Below are 27,563 nucleotides of genomic sequence, written 5' to 3' on the forward strand. Positions count from 1 at the left end.
CAACTGAGCCACTCAGGCACCCCGTGAGAACCATGTTTTGGGAAACTGAGGAGCAATGTCACGGAAGGTCCCTGAACAATGAAGTGGAACACAAATGACCTAGCACTGTATTTTGTTCTGTTATAGCCATTTTCTCTAATCCCACTACAGCATTCAACTAGGAGCAGACGAAATCTTCATCCACATGGTAGCATATCGGGATAGGACATCGCTGTAGGATCAGCCTCTAAGCAAATGCCATATGTATACAATGATGTCATCACCTTGCAGACCCCAATGTCTCACTCTCATCACATTTTCACTTGTCAGTAGTCTCCTCAATCTCTTCTTCGACTCTCATGAAGTTTGACACGCTGAGGGAATCATGAAGCCCCTTACAGCAACTGTAGCCACTAAGTACAGATCTCAGGCTGGCTTATAATCCCCCAAGGAGTTAAGAATGAGTAAGAGGACAATATGGAAATGTACTTCAATTTGATCAAGCAGATCTCTAATGTGCTTATAATGTGAGCTCAACCAAATCAGCCACATGCAAACACTGACATAATCTGAAATGATGTAATCCTCCCTACTGAAAGCCTGCATCTGAGTGAAAGGCTGTACTCATCAAGATGGATGGGCCAGAGAAATTCATCAACAGAATTGTTTCCTAACTTAAAGCAGAGAACTTTTGGTTGCCCAAAAGGAACTCTGAAAGGCAGTAAGGAATGATACGTAAAATATACCCAGCAGTGGGATGCCTGGGTGTCTCAGTGGTTGAGCATCTGCCTTTGTCCCAGGGCGTGATCCTGGGGTCCTGGGATCGAGTCCCATATCGAGCTTCCTGCATGGAGCCTGGTTCTCTCTCTGCCTGTGTCTCTGCCTCTCTGTCTTTCATAATAAATAAATAAATAAATAAATAAATCTTTAAAAAATAAAATAAAATATACCCAGCAGATACAGTAAGTATCCTTCTGTTAAAAAAAAAAAAAGGATACAGTTTACAATGGCTCTTTTTAGGACTATTAGCTTTAAAATTGATAAATTGTGCAACCATCTCTCTTCCAACAAAACAAAATAATCAAAACAGGTGGATGAAACACCATACTTTTAACTATTATCAACTAAAAAGTTTTTAAAGTTACAGTTTCTCCCAAGACGCATCAGACTCAATCTTCACTCTCTTGATCAAACCTGTCTTTTTATTGTTACTCTGTTTGAGTACATTAGGAAAAAAAAATACAGACCTTACCTGCTTACTACAAATATCAATATTACAAAATTATGTGGACACATGAACTTAGTCCCAGTACCTACCATGTTCTAGCTTGTAGGTACAAATGACAGAGACTCAAGTTTATACTCCTGATTGGTTTTAAGATTTTGCTAATCCTGAGACCCAATAATCCAATTATTCAAAAAGCTGTTTGGAAGACTATTTCTAGTCTAACAGTTCTCATACTTGGCTGCACATTAGAATCCCCTGAGGAAATTTTAAATTTCCAATGCCCAGATCACACCCTGTACTAATAAAAATTTCTATGGGTGGGAAGTAGCCAGGTGTCAGTCTTTAAAAAAAAATCTTCCTAGATGTTTTCAATGTATAGAAGTTGAGGAACCCTTGCATAGATGAAAGCTCTGCATTCAGTTAGCTGCATCTCCTAGGCTTCCTCACCTTTCTAAAGGAGAGCTTTAGAGGAGATCTCCAAACACTAAAAAAATGATTTGTCAACCAATATTCATGAAGTTCTGACTATCCACTAGGCTTTGTGGTCAGTACTAGAAATCCAAGAATGAAGAGGCTATCTGGCTGAGACAAAAAAAAAAAAAAAACAACAGTGCTTTTCCAACTTTAACGTGAATGTGAGTCATGTGGGGATCTTGTCAAAGGTGAGTTCTGATTCAGTAGATCTAGGGTGGGGCTTGAGACTGTATTTCTAACAAGCTCCTGGGTAGCATGCCAGTGCTGCTGGTCCCTGGACCCCACTTTGAGTAACATGGACAACTGCAATGTCAGTTGGCAAGTTCAGAGTGCCCTAGTATACACATACATGAACACCATCTACAATTCTATGAAATGCTGGCCTCATAGTTTCCATCATCTTTATTGTTTCCCTAGAGTTTTCAAAATTTTTTTTTATCTGTATGCCGTTCCAGGTAACCTATACATAAGGTTCTAACAATTTTATGACTTGTTCAACAATAAGCTGACATAAAATTGCACAAGAAGGGGCACCTGGATGGCTAGTGGTTGAGCTTCTGCCTTTGGCTCAGGTCATGATCCCAGGGCCCTGGGATCGAGTCCTACATCAGGCTCCCTGTGAGAAGCCTGCTTCTCCCTCTATATCTCTGCCTCTCTCTATGTCTCTCATGAATAAATAAATAAAAATGTTTTTTTTTTAAATTGTACAAGAAATACTTGAGGAGCTAGTATAGGAAAACAAGATTTTCAAAATCCAACATTTGTAAAATCAAAAGGGAAAGGCATGCAGGCAAGATCTGGAAAGAGGAAATGTGTATCAGAGCTGGAAGGCAGCTGGGAAGTCAACCTGCCCATTTCCTTGTCCTTTTGATGAGTTCATAATTCATTGTTTCCCCTTTGTCAGGAGAAGTAAAAGATCACTTGAACTTGAAAGTGGCAGAGAGAAACGTGCCTTCAAAATACCCAATACAGGGATGCCTGGGTGGCTCAGCAGTTGAGCATCTGCCTTTAGCTCAGGGCATGATCCTGGAGCCCAGGGATCGAGTCCCATATCACGCTCCCTGCATGGAGCCTGCATCTCTCTCTGCCTGTGTCTCTGCCCCTCTCTCTCTCTCTCTGTCTCTCATGAATAAATAAAATATTTTTAAAAAAAACAAAATTCCCAATACCTAGATTTTGCCATAAATAACTTGAGAGCAATTTTAACTTTTTTCAAGAGTTCAAACTGTAACTCTTCAATTAAAGTGAGAGTTCTTAACAAAGATACACCTGATTATTTTGATTCTTCATAATTTGAAAAGAAATTTAAAAATCCACTCTTTACTCTTTGCAATCTTTGTACCTTCTGAATGGTATAATAAAATGGAAAGTAAGTTCCTCAAGTGTCTCAACAGCCATTTGATCCTATTAGATTCGAGGGTGACCAAATATCAAAGTCACTTTTAAATCTTTCCAGGAAGAACTTAAGAGTAACATGTTGGTATAAGTGGACTAGGATCCCTTATAAAGTAATCAAATGACTACAAGAATTAGATCCTTAGTATAATAAACTAAAAGTCAAATGGAAGAAAAAAAGAAGGAGAACTGGGGAGGTGGCAAAGCCCAAGAAGGGAAAGTCCTCTAGAGGAAAGAACTCTCCAAAGATAGCACATTCTCAGTGTTCGTGAATGGATAGTTCTGACATACAAACATCTCTGTGGAGGTTGATATTAAATTCTGGTAACTTCCATTACTGTAAAAAGAGAGGTTCTTCCCTAACCTGTACTTATTATGCCCTAGTGTCATAGGCGGCGTGACACAGTACAAAGTGGATGGTCACTGGTTCGAATTCCAGCTCTGTGACTTCCTGTGTGGTCTGCATTTGGGCAAATTATTTAAATTCTCTGAGCTTCAATTTCCTTCTCCATCAACTGGAAATAAAACTTTAATTATGACTGGATTGCTCTAAAAACAGTTCTGTATTTAAAGCGTCTGATACTTAAACTTCCTTAAAATTGTTATTACTATTGCCTAATAAAGATGGTAAGTTTGGGGCACCTGGGTGGCTCAGACAGTTAAATGTCTACCTTTGGCTCAGGTCATGATCTCAGGGTTCTGGGATCGAGACCCTTCTCCCTCTGCCCCTCTCTCATACACTCCCTCCCCATGGCCTGTGCGCTCTCTCTCTTGAATAAATTTTTTAAAAAGATGATAAGCTTGTTTGCTTTGTCACTGTAATGCCCTTTGCATCGGTGAGCTTAAGGAATTAATGATGTTGATGCCCTAAGCATTTGTCTAAAGATGGTATCTTCCTCTTGTTTCTCCATTCTTGCTGACATAAAATATTTAGGCACTAAAGCAGGTAAGTAAGAGGCTTGTGGGCTCAGTGCAGCAAATAAGCTTTGTTTGACTTGTGCAGTGTTCATTCAAAATGATAAATTAGTTCATAGCATTCAAAAATCGGAAGATTTAATATAAATGTCTAGATTACTAGCTTTGCCTGAAAAAACAGAAAAACTGGCAACATTTCCCCAGCAACCATGCTTAGCAGCCATTAACTGGGCCTGAGAAGCGACTACTGGCCCCTTTGGATGGGACTTAGTCCCTTTAATTTGCCACAGTCTCCACCTAATCCATTTCATTAAGTTACTTGAGTGGCCCCTACAGTTGTTTGAGTCCCCTACTCTATAGAGAAAAAAATATATAAACAAACTATGAGAGATAATTAGACAACAAAATGGCTTCTTTGAAGCAATGGCCTAATTTTACTTGAGTCAGGACACACAGAGAGCACTCCGGGGGCAATACAACCAGGAGTACGTTTTAATAGGAACCAGGGAGTTCCAGAAACACTAAGGGAGACTTGAGTATTGTTTATCACTCCCAATTATCCTCCCTGGCCCTGCACCCCTAGCCTCACACTCCATGTTAGAGTGAAGATTGTTTACAGAAAGAGGGAAAAACTGAAAGATCTGCAGGGCAGGATGTCAGCTGTTTTGATGCCATTAATCGCAGCAGCAACAGGGGCTAATGCCCTTAGTACAAATGACAGCACCTTGACAACTATTATGGCCACCCTTGAGGCAGACACCAACAGGAACTAAGAGGGTGTGACCTCTTTGTGGGCAGCAGAGCTGGAGAGTCTTCAGTGAGCCCTGTCAGCAATAGCTTTTGACATTTTCAGTGGTCACCATATATAAGAGAAGAAGAAGAAAATGGCAGGTGGGACAGAAAAGTCAATGGGTTTGCACTCAGTGCACACCTAAGGTGTCCTGAACCTCTCAGAATTACCGGAGCTAAATCTGAGAGCTAGATACCATCTATGTGAGGAGGGGATGGAGCTTGGGAAATGCTGCTTGGCAGTTATGACCCAGACTGTTGGGCTTACCCACACTGTGGGGTAACAACATTAAAAGGCAGTTGAGCAAATTTTACCACTGGTTTTGCTAACTTTTCAGTTGACAATTACCAATCTGCTTTGTATTTTTTCAGTCACACCTCATTAAATATATTTAAGCATATTAAAAAGAAAATTCATATTTCCAATGCCTCAATTGTCACTGCACTGAAGGTTTTTCCTTGTTCTTTATTGGCAAGGGGCACCACTTGGATTTTGGTCAGGTCTAACAGTAAACACTGTTGTTTTTTTTCTTCTAGTTCTTTAGGGGAAAGGAAAGAGGAAAAGGTTCCTACTACTGTGTGTAGGAAATATGCTTGTTGTCATTCTTGAAAGTTTCCTTCTAAAGAAAGTCTCTTGGACATGAATGTACCTAATGTATTGTGATCAGCACCCAGGGCAATTGTAGGAAGGAGAATAACTAAAGAGTAAAAGCAACTTCACAGGCTGGGTGAATGGTATATGGGAACTCACCGCATAATTCTAAGTTTCTAATTCCTTCATAAATCTAAAACTACTTCAAAAAGAAACAGCTTTTAGAACTTCACTTACTCCCTATTTGTTAGTGAAGAGGAGATTTTCAAGTAATGCAGAGACTGAGGAAGTTTGGTTAGAAATTAAGAAATTTTGGGCATGTGGGTCGTACAATCAGTTGAGTGTTCAACTCTTGATTTTGGCTCAGGTCATGATCTCAGAGTCATGGGATTCAGGCCCACATCAGGCTCCACATTGGGCATGGAGCCTACTTAAGATTCTCTCTGCCCCTCCCACAGCCCCGTCTTTCTCCCTCTCGAAAGAAAGAAAGAAAGAAAGAAAGAAAGAAAGAAAGAAAGAAAAAAAAAGAACAAATGAAGGAACTTAAGTTTTTCCCCAAACAACATTCAGATGGTTTATTTTCATTATCTTACAAAAATGTCTGTGATTTTCACTCTCAATATTATATTTCAAACTGTATTACAAACCTATCTTTGAGACATTATCATAAAGCAAATTCCCTGTGGTTGTTGATTTTAACAATGATTCAACCCTCAACTGTATTCACCAGAGCTCTCCCACAGGCAGCAGGAATGATTTTCTTTCAGGAAAATAGTATTTAGAAAAACCTTGTGCAGAAATGTTTTTTTCCTTTTGGATCCTTGGCAGATATTACCATATTTTGAAAGGAAACACTGGAGGGGCTTCCATTTGTCTAACACAATGAAGCCAAAGCTGCATTACTTCTCGCAGCCAAGTATGCAAATTTCTGATCTATCAAGGCGCAGGGCAAAGATTAGGAAGGCCAAGCACTGAGATTTAGAGAAAATCTAAGCTATGGAAAGAAACTGCTCAATCCAATGACTGTATTTTAAAGTAACTGTTGTAGGGATAACTCACAGGATAGTCTGAAATTGCTCTTTAGCTTTCCTTCATTCTGATGATGACCATGATTGTCATGATGTTGACAGACATACTTGAGCCCTTAGATTAAGGAATAGGCACTGTGTTAATGGTTTCAACCACATTGTATCATTTAGTTCTTGAGACAGGCCTATTAAGTACATACTGTTTCTTGTTCCTGTTAGATCTAGTAAAAAAAAAATGAGTCAGTGAGAATTTGTTTATGATACCTATGTGCAAGAATTCCATGTTCCTTTCCTTCTATCAACTCAAATCTGGTTCTGACTCTCCATCCACATGGTCCATCTGGGCGTCCACTGAAGATTAAGTGGAGCCAGGAAAGAAACTCCATCCACTGTGGTGCTATCTACGGTTATCATCATTCCTTCTGCCTCAGGAAGGCCCTCCCTCTCTGGTCCTCCACCAGCTATCGGCTACCACAGGCCCACAGCAGTTCTGTGCTGACTGCAGACTCCTACAGAGATCTCCTCAGGGTAGGACTGCCAAGTTAAAAAAATACAGAGGACCTGGATAAACCTCAATTTCATATAAATGTACTTTTTAGCATAGTTAGGGCTCATGCAATATTTGAAAGAATGATTCGGTGTTTATGTGAAATTCAAACTTAACTGGGTCTCCTTTGGTCTATCAGGCAAATCTCTCTGTTAGCAGCTACCATGGGCAGAGGGCTTAGTTTCCAGCCTTGTCCTCATTCATCCCATAGGTATCTTCCATCTGGGAACATGAGCAGGAAGGGCTCTGTGACTCTGAAAATGCCATGGTTGTATCCAGTCATCTGTTCCCACTAACACAGCCACGGGAAGATCAAAGGCCTTGTCAATCCTGACCAGCTCACTGAGCACTCAAAAAAACACAGACTGGTAATGGAAAGAAAACCCCTCTGTTGAAGTCTGGTGTCAAGGGGCTCGGTCTGGGAGCTTACAGTGGCCACATGGTAGAGAACTCAGGTGTACCTGCCTGAACCTGATTCAAGCCCAGACCTCTGTAGACTCTCTGCTGGCAGCTCTCAGTCTACGAACATTCACATCGTCACCTCACCTCCAGCCCCAGATAATCTTACCTGGAACCCCAGCTTGGCAAATGCTCTTAAAGCCCCAGATGGGCCATTTAAAACACTTACAACTCGGGTCACCTGGGTGGCTCAGTTAAGCATCTGACTCTTGATTTCAGTTCGGTTCATCATCTCAGGGTCCTGAGATTGAGCCCTGCATTGGGCTCTGTGCTGAGCATAGAGCCTGCTTGAGATTCTCAATCTCTCTCTCTCCTCTCCCCTCCCCCAACTCATGCTTTCTCTCTGAAAAAAAAAAGTTAAAAATAAAGCAATAACTCAAAACACAACATTTTTACTATTACACAAATAATAGACATCCAGTTGTTTTTAGTATTTGGTTCCTATCACATTACTCTTTTACCCCCATGTTCTTTTTTTTTTTTTAATTTTTATTTATTTATGATAGCCACACACAGAGAGAGAGAGAGAGAGGCAGAGACACAGGCAGAGGGAGAAGCAGGCTCCATGCACCGGGAGCCCGATGTGGGATTCGATCCCGGGTCTCCAGGATCGCGCCCTGGGCCAAAGGCAGGCACCAAACCACTGCGCCACCCAGGGATCCCTACCCCCATGTTCTTTTAGCATTGCTTTAAAAAGACTTCAACTTTAATTGGCCCAACACAAAGTACTTACATAAAGGATCCATGAGAGGAATCTTAACCAAGGGAAGCTGAAGAATTATTTCCCTTCCGATTGTTTTTGTATTGGTGCCCTGGGACCACGATGATTCCACTGCTGGATTAATATGAGGACACAAAGACTAGCCCCAAGGAAAGGCCAAGAGGATCACATTAAGAATCACCTTCACATACTAATAAAGGGAAGATCCAAGTTTCAAAGTAAACTGTGGTAATGGTGCTTTAAAACTTGCTTCATTTCTTAAATATGAATAAATACACTGACCATACAGCTGTAGCTACAGGACAAATACTGCAGTGGGGGTCTCCTTAAACATACCCTTGATCATAGAGCAATGACTTTGTTGATCCAATAATCTCAATTTTCTTTACCAAACCTGAAAACTGTGCAACCATCTGGTTAACTCTTAATACAAACTACTGGGAAAAAATGCCAATACAATAATTTACTGTATTGAGAGCATCTCTGTCTTAAGTACTTGATTCAATCTCTTTCTGAATCAGACTCTTTGAAACATTTATGAAAACAACTGGCCAATAGTAATTAAATCTTTCCCTTATAACAACAAAATATCGATCTTGTAATTTGTCTCTTTTATTATTTTTGGCCTTTTTGGTTGGATAGCAATTGCAGGTAAGAGGAAGCTATTTGGCATTTTGAACATGTAATGAACATACTGTGCATTTAGAGGCCCCTTTAACATGTAGCTCCGGGTTTGAACCAGGTAGGGGTGAGACCATTCACATAAAAGTGATAGGACACTCGTGCTAGATTTTTGTTGTTGTTGTTTTGCTTACCAGAGCTGTTCATTTTAGGCCTTTTCCAACCTTGCTATTCTTTTCCATGTTTCAAATGGCAACTCCCAACAAAATCCTACAAAGTACATTAGAAGGCAACAGATAGAAAAGCTGAGAAATCCAACTATTATGAGTTCATCGCATTTTTTTCTTAGCTCTTCTCTCTTCAGCCATGGTGGGATCTGACTCCAGTTCATCATTTACTCTTGAGTGTAAAACATTTGTTAAAATTATTAATGAGGCAAGGAAAAAAAAGTGGGTGCAAGATGGAAGGAAAGGGAAAAATGCTTGGAAAATTTCTTCCTGATTCTATCTCTGTGCAGAAACACTTTACCAACTCTCTGAATCATATTTTTGTTGATCCTCATGCCTTATGATAATCAAACAAAACCTATAAGGGCATCTCAGTTAATGATTTCCAGGAACAGTTTTATAATTCATTGATTTGACAATTTTACCATAATCTGTCATGTCATGATCATTTAATATAATAGAGGAATCAAAACCTGAACTATTAGTCTATGTAATTATATTTATTGACTTAAATATCTGTGATAGAAAAAAAGTCTGGGCATTATACTAAACATTTAGAAGTTGTAAATTAATCATCATTATTGTTACTATTTTCAAACCAACTAAAATCAAATGGATTCATTTCTTTCAAAAATAAGTATTTTTTCCAACTAATGGTGGCCTGAGAAAACAAATGGAGTCTCTGACAGTTTATGAACTTCCTGCCGGAATTTGCCATATTCAAAATTCCTGGGTGGGGGGGTGGGGAAGTAATTTTTCAAACTTTTTTTAAAGCCCTGGAACATTTGTTTAAATAAAAACACATGCAGTAAATCTACGTATCAAGTAAGCAGATCAGGCCCTTGTAATTGAAGTGGTAGCGAGTGATGCAGAGCAGGTGCTGGCAGCATGCACCCACATCTTCTCAGCCATCCTGCAGGTCCCTCAGAGGTTTCCATTCAAGCTGTGGCTTCCTACTCTCTCTCTGCTGGGCAGCATTTGCCACCCTCAGTGGCACAGTTGGTCCGTGCATGGCACAGGCCAGAGATGCCGGGTGATTAATACCTCTGGAGCCAGTCTCCACAAGTAAGGGATGGGAGGGGTGGACAAATATGCCATCTTCCCTCACCCCTTAGTAGGACGATTCTCGAGTGTGGTCCACGCAGTTCCTCTGAGAGATCCCAGTGGAAGTGAGCTCAAGTTAGCCACCGCAGTACCTTGCTCAGTGATGTAGCTTTATTGGCTTTCTCCCTGCCCCATCTCACCTCTCACAGGATCACCTCACAAATAGGGGACAGACAGAGCCATCCATACTCATCCTACTACCCGACCCTAGATGGCCCCTAAGAGAACTCCACACTTGGAAAATCAGAGCTGCTCTATGTCACATTCTTCATTGTACAAGTGGATCAGGCTTGCCGCTACCAGTGCTTGCCATGTTCACAGCACTGGCTAAGAGTAGTACACCCTCTTTTGGGCAGGTACACCCTCCTCAAGTCCCTTCACTATCACCCTGGAATCGCAGAGCACCCTACATACCTCAACTACCTCACCAACAGCATAGAAGAGGCTGAGAAATTACATGCAACATTTCTGATGTTAAAAAAAAAACAAACAAATACAGGCATCTTCCTTTTAACATTAGCAATCCATTCCTGAGTTTCCCATTAACCATTCTAGGAGTTCTCATTATTTTAAATGAAAAAAAATCTGTCATGTTATATTTCAATCTAAAACCTCCCACCAATTTCTTAAAGCATACTTAAAACACAAAATAAACACACGCACACAAACTAGCGAGGATGCACAATGTTTAGATTTTTGTTTCATGATCACCCATTCATAGAGTTGTCAACAAAGAGCTTCTTTGAAGTAACACTGATACTCCTCTTAGCATAGGCCACACAAAGGAGGTGTACTTCATTTCTGGACACTTTCCAAACTTTTACACATAATTCAGACATTCCACCAATTTTTTGGTACCCAACCTCAACTGTACATTAGAATCACCTGGAGAGGTCTTAAGAATCCCAATGCCCGGGCACCCCGAGTGGCTCAGTGGTTTAGTGCCGCCTTCAGCCCAGGGCCTGATCCTGGAGACCCGGGATCGAGTCCCACGTCAGGCTCCCTGCATGGAACCTGCTTCTCCCTCTGCCTGTGTCTCTGCCTGCCTCTCTCTCTCTCTCTCTCTCTCTGTGTGTGTGTCTATGCGTGTTTCTCAGGAATGAATAAATTTTTAAAAATCTTAAAAAAAAAAAGAATCCCAACACCCAGAATGTACCCCCGACCAATGGACTCAATCTATCCATATTAAATGATTCTAATGTCCAGCCAGGATTGAGCACCACCATGCCAGATGAATCTGGAATGCGACCAAGACTTTCTTGCACATCTTTTTGTTAATAATGTTGAGTTTGGAAGATAAAAATTTTACCATAAGCAACACTGCTGAAAAAAATACTGATGTGAGAAAAATACAGGTTCTGTGAAGTTAGGTAATACAGAGCAGAAAATCTTCTACCAGGAATAGTCAACAGGAGATACTTTGTGAGGATATGTCTCCAACTGATATGTGGAATTTTAATTATGTGCACCTAACTGTAACAAAGGATTTTGTTTGTGCTTTTTATAAATTACTGATAATTCTAAATTAATTTTTTTTGTTCCAGACTCCTGGCACTTGGATTCTCTCTTCTCTATATTATTTATATTCTCCATTTAAAAATAAGTTTCATCCAAGTACAATAGTAGACTTAGTGTACTTGAAAAATCTTCCCTATAGCCATGTTCTGTCTCACCTTCAGGCCTTTACCCACACCCCACTCTTCCCTTGAAATACCCCTCCCACTCCTATTCCATCTCCTCCTAGATCACTCTTGCTCATCCCTTTGAGATTCTGCTCATCAGGTACCTATTCTGGGAAAACTTCCAAAACCAAAGGCTAGATTAAGTGTCCCTCCCATGGATTTCCCACAGCAGCCTGCACTCACCTCACCCCATTATAACTGCTCTATCCCTTTAAGCTCCATGGGCTCAAGGGTTCACAATAGCCTCGCCCACAATATGTAGCTTAAATATTTGTTAAATGAGTAACTGAATATGGGGCTATTAATTTTCAGCACCATCAGCAGCAGCAAACCCCAATCCCACCAACTTCTCTATCAAATATTATCCCCTAAAGTCACATGGTCCAGCTACTGTTAAATAACACATTGTACTGCTGAAGTCTTACTTACTGGTCTGGGTAGTGTTACTCTTGCTGGGGATATATATCAGGAGGCAATGATTTAAAACTATCTTCTGGGATCCCTGGGTGGCGCAGCGGTTTAGCGCCTGTCTTTGGCCCAGGGCACGATCCTGGAGACCCGGGATGGAATCCCACGTCGGACTCCCGGTGCATGGAGCCTGCTTCTCCCTCTGCCTATGTCTCTGCCTCTCTCTCTCTCTCTCTCTCTGTGTGACTATCATAAATAAATAAAAATTAAAAAAAAACTTTTAAAACTATCTTCTAAAGCATTTCTTCCGGGATCCCTGGGTGGCGCAGTGGTTTGGCGCCTGCCTTTGGCCCAGGGCGCGATCCGGGAGACCCTGGATCGAATCCCATTTCGGGCTCCCAGTGCATGGAGCCTGCTTCTCCCTCTGCCTGTGTCTCTGCCTCTCTCTCTCTCTCTCTCTCTCTCTCTCTCTCTGTGACTATCATAAATAAATAAAAATTTTAAAAAAATTTAAAGCATTTCTTCCGGGGCACCAGGATGGCCTAGTGGTTGAGCATCTGCCTTTGACTCAGGTTGTGATCCCAGGGTCCTGGGATCATGTCCCACATCGGACTCCCCACAGGGAGCTTGCTTCTCCGTTTGCCTCCCTGTGTCCCTAATGAATAAATAAATAAAATCTTAATAAAGCATTTCTTCCACTTCTTATACAAGTCCCTTTCATAACACTCTCTCTGATCAATGTCCTATTGCTGTCTATGATTCAACTGTCCAAGTTCTGGGTAAGATGGATAGTGTCAGCACTTCAGGGGTGGTGGGCAAGAAGGCATTATTCCAGGACATCATTCCTGCAGATGCAACTCCAGTACACAGCCCAGTTTGTACAACCCCTTAATCCCTTTCTCAAATCCTGACCTGGTCACATGGGACATAAAATATCCATGCTAATTCAATTTATGCTTCTAACCATCAAACTCCACCTGCCTTGCTGAGTATAAATGAGCATCCATGGTGAAATTTTTACTATCTCTGACAATATTATTGCAGTCTAAGGCAACGTCAAGCCACCTTAACCTAAAGCTGCTAACAGCTCTGGGCTGTACCCCATATTCAGACTCTTGATAGCAAAATGGTGAGGAGAAAAAAAAATGAAAAGGCAAGACAAAGCTATGAATGAGCAAGGCATAAAAGAACATGTTTTCTCAACTTGAGAATGAGCTGGCACTATAGAATATTTACGTTCACAATTCAAAGAAAGTGTTTAGTGTTCAATTTTATTTCTTCTTAACAAATTCCACCCCTTCAACCTATGGTTAAAAGCTGAAAAAGCTTTTTCAGATGCCAAATGCCTATGCAACACAACATTCTGATGGGTAGCAAAGTATACATCAATTAGAGACATATGGGCATTAAGTTCCCTCAAAATGAATGTATTTATGAAACTTTAGGGTGTAGGAGAAGCACTCGGCAAAACATTGAGTTATGCTGAATATACAAAATCTATTAAGGGAATTATATTTATTCAAATTTAAAATACATATTTTTGCTTCTAGCCAACTCAGCAATAATATCTTCATCAGTGAGTATATCATTTAAATTTATTTATGTAACTGTGTTATTTGACTCAGCTTCCTTTTTTAAAACATCAGGAAAGGATAGAGGGTAAAGGGTTGAGAGAAATGGATTCAGCTGTATCTGTAATGCTCTATTTTTTTAAAAAAAATATTTGAAACAAAGATGGCAAAGATGAAATCAGATCTGGCTGCTGGGTATGTGTGTGTCTATTGTTTTCTATATGTTTGAAAAATATAGCAAGTTTCTGATAAAAGTACACAGGCAGTATGTCATGTTGAGTAAGGACATGGGATTTGGTTTGAGACATCTGGTTGTGCTGTTTACTCATTCTGTGACTTCGGCAGTCTCTCTACATTTTAGTTTCCCAATCTGTAATATAAGGAAATTATGAACTGGTTCCCATCTGAAGAGTGAGTATAGTACTATATGGAAAAAAAAAGACATGTGTTTGTATGCCCCAGGTTAGAGTCCTCAGGAAACAGATTTTGAGACCAAGATTTGTCTGAGACTGTCACTGGGAAGTGCTCTCAGAAACACTACCAGTAAGCATGTCAAGGAAGCCAGACTGGGCCAAGGGCTAGGTTGAGGTCTGATGCGGTTGCAATGGAGGCCACAGCCATTCCCATGAGCACATTCTGGAGCTGAAGCGGATATTAAGAATTAGGTAAAATCAATGTGTGGAGGACACACCTTTGTTCCTCTACATCAAAATGTAAGCCATTGAATTGAATGAATTTAAGTCCCTATGAGAAGGACCTAACTTGGATGAAGCAGAGCCCTTTTGCCAAAGACCATGCCTTAAGAGGAAGATGACAGTCATCCACAACCACCACACCTATTAGCTGGGCATGAGGGCCTAGGTCTTGAAGGGAGGATCTGTGTTAAGCAACAGAGCATCCATCATCAGTAACTGGGACCCATCCTCAGTCAAGAAAGTAACAGGGTGTAGGAGTAGAAAGACTAACAGCCAAGAGGTTCAAGGGTAGGGGGCTAGGTCCTTGGGACCTAGGTAGGATGGGATGGGATCAGAAAGCCTCGGAGAGAAGGTTGGCTGCGACAGGATCAGAGCCTTCTGTAAGTCGGACTCTTGACATTGCTTGTATTCTGTGGTATGTCCCTGTGGTTCTCTAGAAAAAATTTACATATGCATTCCAACCAATCATTACTCTGGCCAAGGCATGGAAGAGAAAACAACCATGCCCACCGAGCATCAGTGGGATGGGGTGAACAGGAAGCCAAACCAGAGAATCTCAGAGGAAGGTGAAATTCAGATGAACAAATCAGGCCTCTGAGTTAATCATCCCCTCACCCCCACTACATCCGTATGGGGGAGATCCACTTCGCAGAGCTTTGAGTTCTGGATTCTGTTTTAACAAGAAGAGGCTATTTACTCATAGGATCCACTCATCATTCAGAATATTATGGGTCAACTGGGGTGACCGTTTCACATCTGAGGAGGAATATTTTTCTGTTTTATCTTTTGTTGTTGTTTTTTTAGGTTTGTTTTTTTCTTTTTACACAACACTTTAAAACACTTCACCTTGGGATGCCTGGGTGGCTCAGCGGTTGAGCATCTGCCTTCAGCTCAGGGCGTGATCCTGGAGACCCAGGATCGAGTCCCACATCGGCCTCCCTGCATGGAGCCTGCTTCTTCCTCTGCCTGTGTTTCTGCCTCTCTCTCTGTCTCTCATGAATAAATAAATAAAATCCTTAAAAAAAACACTCCACCTTTTCAGGAAAGAAAAGGAAATATAACATTTAACACAAGACTGTATTTAGCTAAAAACTCTTCTTTAAAGTTAAGACAGCTTCCTCAACCAGGCTGTTATCAAAGTCAGATAGCATGGCTTCCCTGAGGGAATCATTTGTACATGAAATTCAGAGATCACATTTAATTAAGTTTTTAAACACCATTTTGAACCTACCAGTTTGATTGTATCAATGATTGCCACTTATATAGACAAATGTCATGTGCTCATTGTATTGCACAAAAATTGATCACTCAATTTGGATTCAATATGCTTCATTTCTAAGGCCTCTAAGAACTTTGCAATTAAAATAATGAAGCATCTGAGAGAAGGAGAGCTGTGTACTTAATTGTACAAAGGGAAGACTTCTCTTTTTGCTCCTTCCTTTGACAATGCTTCTGTGATAAAAATCCTTACATCTTGGGACACCTGGGTGGCTCAGTGGTTGAGTGACTGCCTTCAGCTAAGGGTGTGATCCTGGAGTTCCAGGATCAAGTCCCACATCTGGCTCCCTGCATGGAGCCTGCTTCTCCCTCTGCTTATGTCTCTGCCTCTCTCTTTCTGTGTCTCTCATGAATAAATAAATAAAATCCTAAAAAAATCCTTACATCTATTTGCACTTCAGTGTTTCCATCTGAACACTACACATAATTATAATTGGTTGTAATGAGATTGTATCTTTAGTTCTTCAGATTTCTTGTGAGCTGGGACACAAATAGCAGGGTGTCATGAATAAAGAGGATCTGAGCCATTCTACTAGTGTGCACTGGTAGCCAGTGTCTTTTAAGTAATTATGTGATTCACTCAGTCCACACTACTAATGGAGTAGACTGGTTTATTTCATTACTGATAACACTGTTGTTAGCCTCTGTCATCCAGCGTGGGTAACTTCATTCCATATACAGTTCAAGGCCAAGCACATTGTGTACTTGTCCATCTAATTCATTCATTCATTCATTCACACAAATTAGACAAAACAATCGATATAAACCACCCTAAGGTAACTTTCTAAAGAGTAGCCAGCTACTCCCCTCCCACCTCTACAACTATTGGGAGATTCTAGAAAAAACATGCTAAAGGTTTTGTCTTAGAGAACTATGCTTTCCAATCCTGCTAAAATGAAACTACATGTATACACACAAGACTACACTCTAGAAAATTTCTTGCTCTCCTTTAGCTTTGCAAAAGCTATTGTTCTGATGTTCAACTATGTTTTTGCTAAAACAAAGTGTAGATGTGAAGCAAATATGTATGGGCAGGTTTTGTTTCTTTTTTACTGATATTTTCAACACTCAATGCCTGACCGTGACATGCTCATACACTTATCAAACACAGTGACCATACAATTCATTCAACACACTGTTCCTTGGCATAGGAGCTACAGTCTTATAGGGCCATTGATTATGGACAGCTTCAATGAAATAATATTCTTCTCTGAATTCTTTTTCAGCCATTTAGAACTGTAAAAACCATCCTTTTTTGTTGTTGTTGTTGAAGTTTTTACTTACTTATCTGAGGGAGATAGAGATAGTGACAGAGATAGCAAGAGAGAGCATGAGCAGGGAGGAAAGGGAGAAATAGGCTTCCCGCTGAGCAGGGAGCCCAATGTGGGGCTCCATCCCAAGACCCCGGGATCACGACCTGAGCCAAAGGCAGATGCTTAACCTACTAAGCCATTCAGGCCCCCTGTAAAAACCATTCCTAACTCATGGTCTGTACACAACCAGGCAGGCAATAGGCCAGATTTGTCTGACAAGCTATAGTCTGCAAAATCTGATCTAGACCATTGGTTCCCAAATTTGTCCACTCAGAGGATCCCCCAGGTAGTGTCTTAAAATTGCTCCATTTGGGTCACACCTCAAATCAATTAAGTCACAATTTCTGGGGGATAGTATCAGTAATTTGTGAAGCTTCTCGAATGATCCCAGGGTGCTGACAAGCTCTGGACTCACTAATCTCTAACATAGAATATCCCTTCACCTACTGATCATATAGACCACATGCACTGGCTTTCGCTTTGTCATTTCTAATACCCCTAACATTTCACAAACAAAATGTCATAGTTTCAAAGTAAATTCAGTCAAGTTTGAAATATGGTAGGTAGGGAGTGTAGCACACTCTTTGTCTTTGACTGGGTGTCCCTCCCCAACGCCTCCAGAAAGCAGACTTGGAAACAAGCTAGTTTGCATAGGGACATGGCAACCTGATCCCAAACAGCAGGAAAGAGGGACTGAGAAGAATAAAATAGGGAAGGAAAAAGAGCCAATACAAGGATTAGTTATCCAGCTAATCCCTGCGATGGGCAACTGAGCTTAAACCCACTGGGATCCACAAAGCAGCTCAATAGAACATTCTTCAGAATGCTTTGCCCGGCAAAGGGAAAAGAGGGGAGTTCACCCATTTGCTCCCATCCCCTATTTGTCCCAGCCCCTATCAAGGGCTAGCCCAGGGATTCAAATGGTACAGATTTAAGTGCAATACAGCCAAATGCCAAGCAGCAATATTCAAGCAGCCAAGACCAATTGCTATAGGGTCACATGTGCTGAAAGACACATGGCTGGAGAAAAGGTGGGCTGAGAAGATGGGGGAGTTTCACAAAAGACGTGCAAAATACCATCACACACTCATTAGAAGCCTATAGTTTAGAAGCTCATCTGACTACTTCAATAGGTGACTCAGTATAGGCTTGGTACGATATCATCTTAGATAACTCCTCTTTACAAAACAACGTCAACAATGATGCATCTCCAATTTTAACAAGAAAAAAATGTACAAGTCAGACACAATTTGTCAAAGTTGAATTTAAACTCTTCCCTAAATGCCTGTCTATTCTCATTATTCTACTTAATAGTCATCAAACTGAAGTTCTAATCAGATTAGAAAGTAAGAAGAATATAAAATACACATTCAAAATCCCTCTACATAAAAAATAACTACTGTTAACGTTTGACCTCTTCCCTCATCTGTCAAGATAGGTTTACACGGTTGAGATAATTTTGTGTTTGTACCATTTTTGCATTTGAGTTAATTTTCAAGACCTCATTAAAGTCCTTAACTTTTGGTCAAAACAGACACAGTGCTTCCCTTGGCCCTTCCTAATGGCCCCTTTTCGGATCTTCAAACGTGTTCAACATTCTTTCCTCCACATCCATCTATATTTTTTTAGACTCCTACCTCCCTTTCAAGTCCCAGGTCAACTATAACTCAATAATTATTTTTTCTTCCTTCTCTCTCTCATTTGGTTATCTGCCCCCCCCCTTTGCACTCCCACCATCCTCTAAACTTTCTTTCTGCATTTTATACTTTTATCCTAACCCTATGACACACACCAGTGTTGTATTTATTGTAGTGTTTGTGGACTGTGTCCTCTGCCCATGCTCAGTCTCCATCTCTATCTTAATGAACTGTTATTTTTGTGAAGGCAGGATTTGTCTTATCCATCTCTTCCCCCCCTATAGCACTTAGTGCGGTGTCTTGCCTGTAGGACCTCCATAAATCCTTGCTGAATTAATGAATGAATGTTAGAATTATCTCAGCTGTAAGCCATGCACCACCAGTCTTGATACTCGTTAACTATACCCAAGCAAATATTAAAACCCTAAGGGATAGTATATGTGTGCCATTGTAGATATGAAAAGCCACGGGTTTCCAAATGCATTCTGCTTAAGAGTGTTACTGTGGTAATATCACAGTATGCTACGGATGCTATTAGGAAAAAAGCATTTGGAGCAACACTGCCTGCACCTCTCTTAACAAATGAGCATTTTTCCTATACACAAGGCCTGGATGCACAAGGGCACTCTTGACATAAGCAAGTGAGCTATGTCAGACCACTTTCTTCTCCCAGCCTTCAAAGTCCCATGGGAGCCTCTGTTTGGCAAAAGGCAGACAGCAAGGAAGGCTCAGAAGTACAGTTCAAAGAGGTCAGCCTCCCTGGGTTAAAGAGCAAGGTAGACAGAAGTACAGAGGTTATCATTGGATAAAAGAAATTCCAGGAGAATAGGAGCAGAGTTGACACTAGGATTCATAGCTTCCATAGTTGGGAGCATGAGCTGGAGCTTCTCATTTGGAAAAGAGATCTACTCTGGTTAGACTCTAGGCTGACCAAACAGCATCTGTGTGATTTATCTGCCAATCATGTCCCTCTCAGTTCAATATATTGTCATATTGATGCTTTACACTGGGTCATGACTACTGGCATGCAGGACCCATTCTAGTTACGAACCTATTCATTTTTCAGTATTAGAACTATGTGACTCTGAATCCAGAGCCATATCACAACACATCTTCTTTATCCTAATTGTTCATGACCTGGCAGGTAAAGAAGCCTTTATGTACACCAAAGGGAGGGCCTTAGCTTGGGGTGCAGGAACTTCCTGTACTGTGAGTTCATCATGGTAGTTGACTATTCATTGTTTTGCATAGTTCTCGCCCCAAAAATGAGTTTCTCCCAGTCACTTGTTCCTGGGTTTCTGAGGTTTCAGTTATTCATTCTACCAAACTCATTCTGACAGACCAGGCATCTGTAGATGATGGTATTGTAATTTCCTCTTCACTGGTTTCTTTGTGGGACGGGATTATAATACTTACCTCTGTCCACTGAGCTGGTTTCCTTTTCTTCCCATCTGTCTGGGGGCATCAAAGTACTGAGTGGCCACTGTCTACCAACAACATGTGCTCTGAAGATAACTGGCTGCCTCATCAGCAACCTATGCTTGCTCTTGCTATTCCTGAGCCAGTGTCATTTGTGGTTGAAGGGTGAGGGGAATGGAGAGAAATAATACATGGAAGACTCCAACGCTCTTTCAATGATGTATTTTCTGGCACTTTTCTAGAAGGCACAAATCTCTGTGGGGATGGACTTAGACATTTCCTGTGTATGCCATTTCTTTTTTGAAACTGGTCAATTTTATGTGAAGAGAGTTCTGCACTGTTTAACCAAGAATGAAAATATCCAGCTGAAAGTCTGTGGTATATCTTCAGTATTTCTTCCCATAATGACCTATGAACAGCAACGTACTTACAAGCCCTTGCTGACAACCTGAGCTTCCAGGAGTCATTAAATTCAAAACTCTAGAGTTCACTGGTTTTGTCTCCCTATTCATTTTACCAAAAGGTCAAGTAAACCTGATTGGTATCTACTTAGACCTCTTAAGTCATGGTATATGTACACTATGTTTTCATTTTTTCTAGAGACAGGACCTGTTGTTCTACTACCCACTCAAATTTAAGTCTTTTCTACATAGCTCAGCAGTGGTAGCTAGGAGTTTCCCAAGTGGTGTTTATGTGCCCTCCAGAACTCAGAATCACACATGTGTTAGGATGGGCACTATTAAAGCTCCTTATTCCAATTAGTACTATTCTATATTTTTCCTAACCACTGAATTCCTAAGAATATAACAGAGTGCATCAGCCCTTCAACTTTTCTTTCATTTACTGCTCCATTCTCTGCACTGTATATGGTCCACGGCTATGACTTGCTAAGTGACACCATTATCTCTACCTCTCCCTCAATTAATGAGAAACACACTGATGTGTTGGTGGACTCATGTACTGAAGAGTGGCTCTTGCCCCCTAGGTCTCAAAAAATATTCTGCCATCAGGAGGCAAGTTTTTCCTAACTTTGTGGCAAACCGACAAAGGTGTATTGTAAACTCTCCCATCTAAAGGCCAAGTGAGACCAGCCTCTATCACTGATACATAGTTACCAGTGGTTGCCAAATCAATTACTTCATCCTGTATACCCAGGCCTCAGAGACCTGGTTCTCAACTATGATCATGTTGGCTTTGCTAATAACAAAACACCAGAGTAGAAATGAAAATAATATTATATCTTCTCCCAATTTGTTTATCTGTTTGCTAAAAAGCTAGTTTATCTTTCTTAAATTTAGTCAAATGAATCTTAAGACAGTAACTCCTAGGCAGAGAGAAGAACATGTATTTTCAAAGTTCTCTGTGAATACTGGAATCTTCTTTTTATGAACCACATGAAACTGTTGGGTTTCCAAGTTTTGAAAAAAAAAAGTGCTGGAATATTGACAATTACTTATCATTTAACCATGCTCCCATCAGAGGAGACAGACTACACAACATTCAGGGAAGTATTACAAGAATGGATTCGCTCCCAAGAAAAAATAAGGATTAAGATGATGCACTTGTCCTGGGCCCCATGTTTCAAATGCTTTAAACTTTTCTTTCAAGAAAGTTAAGAGTTGGGAAAAGGGGATACTTTTTAAAGACAGAAGTACAGTCACCATAAACTAGATATTGACTATAAAAGGGTAGCAAATCCACCGCTACAAGTTTTTTTTCAACAGTAGTATGATCATTGTATTGATAATTTAGGCCATTAGGTCTTATAAAATATGTATTCTGGCCTTAAAAATGGGTGAAAATTACATCATGCTACATTAAACGTAAGTGTAATGGGTCAGTTCAGCCCATATGCACATTTTCTCCTCACAGGAGCAGCCATTGAATACTGCTGACTTTGCATACCTTTAGGTGGAGCGTGTATTTTAGAGTTTCCCTTAGTTCCTACCACTCCTTATTGCCTTATGTGTAGCCACTTTGGGTAGCTATTAAATGCATGACCCAGGAAAGCATTTAAATTTGAAATCCCTGCTATCAATAATGATGTGCAAATTATATATGAACTCTTCACTTGATTACAGTGTTGGTGCCGTTTACTCAGAATATGATAGGAAAATATGAAGGAGAGGTTTCCTTTGAACAGCAAGCTCCTCCAATGTATGACAACCTGTTTCAACTTGGACATAATTTATTTTATGTTCAACTTTTTAGAAACAGAATTACTGCATGAAATACGATAGTAGCCAATTTATCAAGAAATAAATTAGTAAGGGAGAACTGATGTAATGCCAAAAAAAAGCCTGAAAAATAAAAGCACGTAGAAAATATAAGAAGTTTACTTGCAATACAATACAAGGCAGGCACATTTCAGAAGGGATGGTATGAGGATGTGTGTGAGTGTGCATGTATGTTTAACAAAAAACTGCCATTAGACTGTTCACATAGAAAAATAATTTTTTTCCATGTGATTATCAAATCCACAAAGGTTACACTATTTCTTCAGACATCAATGTTGCTAACATCAGGGATAAAGTTTCTTTCAACCAGATGAGTCCACTCCTACAGGAAAATCTGCAAGATGTTACTCATGGGGGGATAAGAGCTAGACAGGTAACATTATTTTTGGTTTGTTGCAAGGTACACAGTTGTTTCCCCATCTATGAAACTTGCTATACATCTATACACATGCTTATTTATAAAGGAGGCAAAACAAAACTTTGCCTCCATGATGAAGAGGGCTTTCAAGATAGATAATGGAATCTGGACCCCAGCTTGGCTGCTTACAAAGTGCTAGCACTCAACAGCATCCTTGCTTTCCTCTTCCTTCCCAAATCCCATATCTGGACTATAAGCCTCAGCCTCCACTATAGTTCACTGTGGCCTCCGATTGAGAAGTGACATGTGCCATTCCAAGCCTGGTCAGTCAAACCTTCTGACCCACAGGAGGATGGAGACACATGAGCAAAGGAACCTAGGATAGCTACATGAAACAGAACTCCATTTGCCTCCTTCCTCCTATCCCCACTAACCCACAGGACTAGATATGAACAAGAAACAGACATACTGGGTCGTTTTATTACAGCTTTTGGCTGATGCTGACAAATACACTGCGAGATAGTGGTGAAGTTATTCAATTTCTCTAAACTCTGTGTCATCATCAATAAACTGAGAGTAACGAAGTATCCATTTGAGGGGGCTGGTATGAGAATTTAATAGGAGAATGTACAAGACTGAGCACAATACTTGTTACACTGAATAATCAGTAAATATTACCTATTACAATGGTTATAAATGCATGTTAACTATTATAATTTAGATGAATTGCAAAAAAAAAAAAAGGAATACCATATACTGCCTTCTGCTTGGTAAAACTTCCCTATACTTGGGTCACATGTAGAACGCAGTCCTTACATTTAGCCAGCTCTAATACCATATATACTGATTAAATACTCCTTTGAAGATTTGGAGTCCCACAGGGCTGAGATTAATGTTGAACTGGCTAAGTCACCATTACAACAGATGCTTGAACCACCGGAGTGTACCCAATCACTCTCTAAATTGAAAACTCTGAAAATCACTATTAGGCATTATATCCTCAAGCACAAAAACTCCCATAAGCTTCAGACCACCATGGAGACAATAGAACACCAAGCTATCCTGAGACTATACCAACTGGAAAGGATGCTGCCTCTGCTGCCATCATCAATTACAGTGTATTAAGTTCCCATGGGGTATACTACTTAATAAATGGCCTTGCTTAATAGATGTTAACTAATTACACCTAGAAAATCCCCATCCACCCAAGGCAAATAATACAGTATGCCAGGTGGGAAAGGTTGGATTTCTCATTTACATCCTTCAAATGCCTCTGTGTGTCCTTGAGGTAGGGTCTGGAGGCAAAAGAAGATCTCTCCTTCTTTGAAGGCTTCCCTAGTCTAATCTTTAAGTCAGGGGCCTGCATGTCTTGACTGTAAAACCTCTTAATCACCAGGCCTCAAGTCACTTTTTAGAGAATGGAAATCAGGTTAGATTCCTAAAAGAGGAACAAAATAGGTCAGACCCCAACTTGAGCTGGTTCTCAGCTTGATTTAATCTGACCTCTCAGGTAATGGGCTGTTCAACTCAGCTAAAAGCACAAGTACAGAAGAATATATTTTACTTTGGCACAGGGTTCTGCTCATTATAGCACAGAATATAAGAGACTGTTTTTAGCTTCTAGTGGGTAGCAGGATCACAGATTTGAGATCTTGATGAAAGCTAGGAATCCTCTCTCTAGAAAAAAAAATTCAAGATGTTTCTAGCCCCTCCTTTTCTCATTTGTAACTCTGCAACACTGGTTCTTCATACTAGATCACAGAAGTGAATGAGAATCCCCTGGAGGGCTTCTTAAAATTGAGGGCTAGAATATTTATGCACCCATGATGGGAACCCCTAAATATATAAAGAAACTATTAACAGGGGATCCCTGGGTGGCTCAGCAGTTGAGTGTCTGCCTTCGGCTCTGGGCATGATCCTGGGGTCTCAGGATCAGGTCCCACATCGGGCTCCCTGCATGGAGCCTGCTTCTCTCTCTCTCTCTCTCTCTCTCTCATGAATGAATAAAATCTTTAAAAAAAGAAACTATTAACAGACATAAAGGAATATATTGATATAATATAGTAATAGTAGGAGACTTTAATTCCCCAATTAAATCAATGGACAGATCATCCAGACAGAAAATCAACAAGGAAAGAGAGGCTTAGAATGACACATTGGACCAGATGGACCTAATAAATATATTTAGAACATTCCAATACAAAAACAGAGGAGTACATCTTTCAGTGCACATGGAACATTCCCCAAAAGAGATCACACATTAGGTCACAAGTCGCAAAAAATTCAAGAAGACTGAAATCTTATCATGTGTCTTTTCTAACCACAACACTATGAAACTAAAAATCAATCAAAAAAATCTGGAAAGAGCACAACACAGAAGTTCAATAACATGCTATTTAACAATGAATGGGTCAACCAAGAAGTCAAAGAAGAAATTAAAAAAAAAAAAACAACACAGGGAGCTAAATGAAAATGGAAACCCAGCAGTCTAAAATCTCTGGGGTGAAGCAAAAGCAGTTGTCAGAGGGAAGATTATAGCAACACAGGCCTACCTAAATAAGGAAAATCTCAACCTAACATTATAGCTAAGAGGAGCTAGAAAAAGAAGAACAAACAAAACCCAAAGCCAGTAGAAGGAAGGAAATAAAGACTAGAGTAGAAATAAATGAAAGAGGAAAAGAAAAACAGTAAAGCAGTTGAAACCAGAAGCTAATGGCTTGAAAAGATCAAGAAAATTGATAAACCTTTAGCAAGACTGATAAAGAAGAGAGATAAGTAAATAAAATCAGAAATGAAGAGGGGCACCTGGTTGGCTCAGTGGTTGAGCATCTGCCTTTGGCTCAGGTCATGATCCTGGGGTCCTGGGATCAAGTTCTACATCAGGCTCCCTGTGGAAAGGTCTGCTTCTTCCTCTGCCTATGTCTCTGCCTCCCTCTGTGTCTCTCTCATGAATGAATGAATAAATAAAATCTTTTTAAAAAATCAGAAATTAAGAAGTAACAACCAACACCCCAGAAATACAAAGGATTACAAGAGATTATGAAAAATTATATGCCAACAAATTGGAAAAACCTACAAGAAATGGATACATCCCTAGAAACATAACCTCCCAAGACTGCATCAGGAAGAAAAAGAAAATTTGAATAGACTAATTGCAAGAAATGAAATTCAATCAGTAATCAAAAAACAAACCAAAGTGCAGGAGCAGATGGCTTCATAGGCAAATTTGACCAAACATTTAATGCAGAGTTAATACTGTTCTTCTCAAAGTATTATAAAAGATACAAGAGGAAGAAAAGCTTCCAAATTCATTCAATGAGAGCAGCATTACCTTGATACCAAAACTAGATAAATATACTACATAAAAAGAACTACAGGCCGTATCTCTGATGAGATAGGATGCAAAATTCCTCCACAAAATAGGAGCAAACAGAATGTAACAATACCTTTAAAAAATCATTCATGATGATCATGTCGAATTTATTCTTGGGTTACAAGGGTGGTTCAATATTCACAAATGAGTCAACATGATACATTACATCAATAAAAGAAAGGACAAAAACCACATGATCATCTCAATAGATGCAGAAAAACCATTTAACAATGTACAACATCCATTCATGATAAAAACTCAACAAAGTATATTGAGAGGGAATATACCTCAACATAATAAAGGCCATCTATGAGTAACCAACCTACAGCTAACATCATCTTCAATGGTGAAAAACTAAAAGCTTTTCCTCTAAGGTCAGGAACAAAACAAGGATGTCCACCTTCACCACTTTTATTCAACATAATCTGATAACCCTAGCTACAGCAATCCAACAAGAAATAAAATGCAACCAAATTAGTAAAAAATAAACTGTCACTATTTGCAGATTACACGATACTCTACATAGAAGACTCCACTAAACAACTACTAAAACAGATAAATGAATTCAGTAAGGTTGCAGGATACAAAATCAACAAAGAAATCTGTTGCATTTCTATCTACTAATAATGAAGTAGCAGAGAAAGAAATTAAGCAAACAATCCTGTTTACAATTGCACTAAAGAGAATAAAATATCTAGGGATAAACTTAACCAAGGAGAGAAAAGATCTGTACTCTGAAAACTGTAAAACACTGATGAAAGAAAGGCTGACACAAACAAATGGATATTCCATGCTCATGGAATCCAAGAAAATTGTTAAAATGTTCATACTACCCAAAGTAATCTACACATTTGATGTAATCCCTATAAAAATTCCCACAACATTTTTCACAGAACTAGAATAATCCTAAAATTTGCATGCAACCACAACAACCCAAATAGCTAAAGAAATCTTAAGAACAAAGCTGTAGACCACAGTCTCAGATTTCAAGATATACTAGAAAAGCTCTAGTCATCAAAACAATATAGTACTGGCACAAAAACAGACATATAGATGAATAGAATACAGAGCTCAGAAATAACCCGCACTTATATGGTCAATTAATCTATGACAAAGGAGGCAAGAAGCCATAACAAGGAAAAGTCAGTCTCTTCAACAAATGGTGCTGGGAAAACTGGACAGCTACATGCAAAATAAGGAAACTGGACCACTTTCTTACACCACACACAAAAATAAACTTAAAATGAATTAAAGACCTAACTGTGAGACATGAAACCATAAAACTCCTCCAGTAAAACAGATCATTCATCATCAGGAAAATGCAAATTAAAACCACAATGAGCTATACCCCCTCCACCTGTCAGAAGCTATAATCAAAAATACAAGAAACAGGTGTTGGTGAGAATGTGGGGGGGAGGGGAAGGAATCCTCATGCACTATCAATGGGAATGCAAACTGGCACAGCCACTGAAGAACAGTATGGAGGTTCCTCAAAAAATTAAAATAGAATTGC

Source organism: Canis lupus, chromosome X (assembly GCF_003254725.2).
Source record: "Canis lupus dingo isolate Sandy chromosome X, ASM325472v2, whole genome shotgun sequence".
Taxonomy (NCBI): Eukaryota; Metazoa; Chordata; class Mammalia; order Carnivora; family Canidae; genus Canis; species Canis lupus.